The sequence below is a fragment of the Octodon degus genome, unplaced genomic scaffold (assembly GCF_000260255.1).
Source record: "Octodon degus isolate 3935 unplaced genomic scaffold, OctDeg1.0 scaffold00023, whole genome shotgun sequence".
NCBI lineage: Eukaryota > Metazoa > Chordata > Mammalia > Rodentia > Octodontidae > Octodon > Octodon degus.
The window spans coordinates 290,679-294,471 of record NW_004524599.1 but is presented as its reverse complement, the minus strand read 5'-3'; the positions used below and the strand labels follow the sequence as shown (position 1 = coordinate 294,471).

At 42.0% G+C, this 3,793-nt stretch overlaps 1 pseudogene; it reads left to right on the top strand.

The window, feature by feature from the left end:
- The window catches only part of LOC101566914, a 50,804-nt pseudogene that overhangs the window by 28,016 nt on the left and 18,995 nt on the right, over positions 1-3,793 (top strand).

Below are 3,793 nucleotides of genomic sequence, written 5' to 3'. Positions count from 1 at the left end.
TGCATTTGTACTGGGTGGACTCGGGGCCTGAGACTGCATTTTGTTCCTTCTCTTTGTCATTTTGTATACGTGTCTTCTAACCTTTGGTGTAGAGCTTAGATAGAGTTATTACCTTAGCACCAGGTCCGGATCTATGAAGTTCGGATTCTTCCAGGTGGGTGTTGTTTGGATCTGGCTGCTGTGCTTCACTTCTTTCTGCTGCAGATATTAGAGTTGAGCCCTTTGTGTCTCTCTGGCAAGATGTTCTGCTCCTGAATCAGCTGGGTGGGTCTTGCCTCTAGCCTCTTGGCAGGGAGTTCTGCTGAAGGGTTCTGTGCTGGGCCTGCAGCCTGGGTCAAATGAGGATCCCCGGACCCGGTCGTCTCATTCACTCGCCGGGCCTGCGCTCTGGGTCTGTTCAGGATCCCGTGGCCTGGGTAGTCTCACTCACTCCCGGGCCTGCACTCTGGGTCTGTTCAGGATCCTGTGGCCCCCAGTCCTCTCACTCACTCCCTGGGCCTGCGCTCTGGGTCTGTTCAGGATCCCGCGGCCTGGGTCATCTCACTCACTCCCTTTTTTCATGTTTGTTTATCCATCCTTCTTATCTTTCTATCATTTCTTCTATCTGTCCTATCTATCTATCTATCTATCTATCTATCTATCTATCTATCTATGCATCTTAGTATCTTTAAATCTCTTTGGAGAATGTCTTTATCTCACACACACACACACACACACACACACACACACACACCCCTTCTGCACTGGCCCTGGAAGAGGGGAATTTCTATTTCATTTTTTTCATATTGCCTACATCAAGCCTTGGCTTATGCTGGGTGCTCATTAAACATCATTGAGTGAAAGGTAAAACAAGATTAAATACTCACTAGCAGTTATCAAAGGGCAGATCCCAGAGAGAAAGAACTGAGCACAGGGAGCGCAGGAGCCACATACTGAGCTTGCGCCCCACCTCGGAGCCCAGACAGTGGCTGTGCCCTGTGTCACATCCCAGTAAGAGCTTCCTCCCCAGTGAGAGCTTGTACCCAGTCTTCAGTTCCTGGACCCCATTCCACAAATCAACATTTCAACTGACAGTTATGAGGTGTGTGACCCTAGACAAATCCCTTACTTTTTCAGCCTTATTTTTTTTTAAATCTTCAAAATTGGAATTCTGTGTTTCTTACTTGATGGTGATTACCTTACATAAAGTTCTTAGGATTATTGTACACAGAGTATACACCAACTGCTGTTTTTAATTGGCTGTGGTATTTTGGCCATCTGTGACCTATGCCAGTAATCTGTTGGAAGTTTTATAGGAAGAATTGATGCCCTGGGCCACAGACTGAACACGATAATGATTCAACCTCATTAAGTCCAAGTCTATGGCTTTAGGTGGTGATCTGGGCAGAGACCAACTTGGTTTTTCTGACTAGCAGAGCTCACTCTTTGTTTCGATCTAAATGGAGCATTGTTCCAAGGAGCTGTAGAAGTAACTTCACGGTCCAGTGCAGTGCAGGGTGGGGGCTATGAGCACATGCTCTGGACCTGGATCACTGGCTTCAGTCTTTGGCTCCACACATACTAGCTGGGACATTAGACGATTATGTAACTACTTCCTGCCTTGATTTCTTCATGCGTAATGTAGAGATAATTTTTTTTTAAGGATTAAGTCCACTGTGCTCCATTTTGTTTTAGATCTCATAGACACCTGTTTAGACAAGCATATGGACTGGTCCCGTCTCAATTGTGATATGATTGACAATCTGCTATAGTAAGGTTTCTGGTCAGTAAAGCAAAATGGCACCAATGGGATTAGAACTAAGCCCACTAGGACAGGATGATGAAGCCAGATGATGCAATTAACTAATGCTAGTTATTGCAGAGATATAAAGCAACTAGTCAGAGCTGTACAAAGTTCACTAGCCCAAGCAGCAATCAGAGCATAAGCTTCATTAATGGCTGATAGCTAATCTTTAAAATATAAAAACATACCTTTAAAACCAAGTATGGATGGTCTTCCTCCTTCTCCTTGAAATGTGGGCAGCCAACCTGCAGTCAGAGTTGCCTGGCAGACACTGGTGATGGAGTAGCTGGTCCTGTGGAGAGATCTTCTGAAACAAGTCCTGTGCTTACCTCAAAGCCCAACACAGTGTCAACCCCTTCTCTGTTTGTACAGATTTGTAAGCACAACTAAGTGTGTATGTATAGTTCTCTTTTAGATTTGTTTTATAATACACAATTTTCCATAACCTAAGTACTCTGTCACCATTATTTCCTTAATAATATTATCTATCTACCTGTCTATTTATTATCTATTTAACTGAGTCCCTAAATTTAACAATCAAACTGTCTCCAATTTACATCACTATTGTGAGACTGGCTTATTTTTTGTGTGTATTTATTTGGATTCTTTTCTCAGAATAAATTACCAGAAATGAAAATACTGGTGAAGGGTCAAAACAGTATTCAGATTTTTATATGTATTGACAAATTGCTCTGTGGAGAATGTGAACTTCCTTCTTTACAGTTCAGAACTTGCTTATTTATTTATTACCTGTTTTGTGACTTCAGAGGAAGCAGGTCCCAGCAGGGCAGGTTCCTTCCCACTAATTCCCATAATACACTTCTTTGGGAGGTGCAGGCTGGCACTTTGATAAACCCAGGTGCTTCTTTCTGTTCAATTTCTTTCTTTTCCTCATCACTTTCATTCCTGTGTTTCAGGAGGCTCTGTTCACTCATGAGGTGCTTCATGTGTCAATACTGACATTAATTCTGTGGCAAAGAATGTTGCCCATAATGTGTTCATTTGCAGCAAGCCAACGCCATGCTGGGGAATGTTGCAGACTCCCAGGGTTGCTGTGGTGGCACTTGCGGGGTGTTGCTTTCCTGAACACCATCCTTTCCATTAGTGGCTCCAATATCGTTTTCCTTGTAGCTTCACATGTATGTGGTCCAAAGAACAGCTGATGCTGTATGAAGGGCCTGTACTGGATGCTTCTTCTCTTTTGCCTTACGGTCATTACTTTGGTGAGTTTCTGAAAGATGGTTGTTCAAACAGAAAGGATATTTGAACCAGTTAGGACTCCTAATATTAGTAGGTGAGATTACTCCTTTCACATATCCTTGTCAGCAGTAAATAATATTGATGCTGCTGAAGCAAGGCCTTGGCAGTAGTAAATATCACTTAAAACACATTATTTGCTAAGTTAATAAAATGTAACTTATCTTTATTTCATCTTGCAGTCTTTATTGCCATTGGCTTTTTTTTTTTTATGTGGCTGGGCTCAGCCCACCCTAGGGGCAGGACTGGTGTGGCATGTGGTGCTGGAGTTGAACCCTGCGCTTTGCCTAAGATTGCCTAAGCAGGTGCTTTAGATCACTGAGCTTTCTCACCGGCCCCGCCATTGGTTTTTGAACTTCCTAAATGAGAACATTTGAACAGCCACTTCTATTTACTTGTTTATAAGTTGTCACTCTTCTATTCAATCAATAATCATTGATTACCCATTAATGTGTGGAACATTGTGGATCAGCAGCAAACAAGAGACATACAGTTCTCTGCCCTAATGGAGTGCAGAGCTTGGTTATATCTTTCCAATAGAAAAAAAGCAGAACTACAATCTTCTTCTGTTGACTTGAAAGATAGCATTATATTAAGAATATTAACTCTCGCTTGTAGAATACAATATTTATCAAGTTATTTGGTCATAATACAATGATTGCCACTTGGGCATATCTTGAAGATTTTGCCTCAGCTTACTTTTTACCTTTAAAGTTTATTCATAGCAGGTTTTTTTTTTTTTTTTTTTTTTTT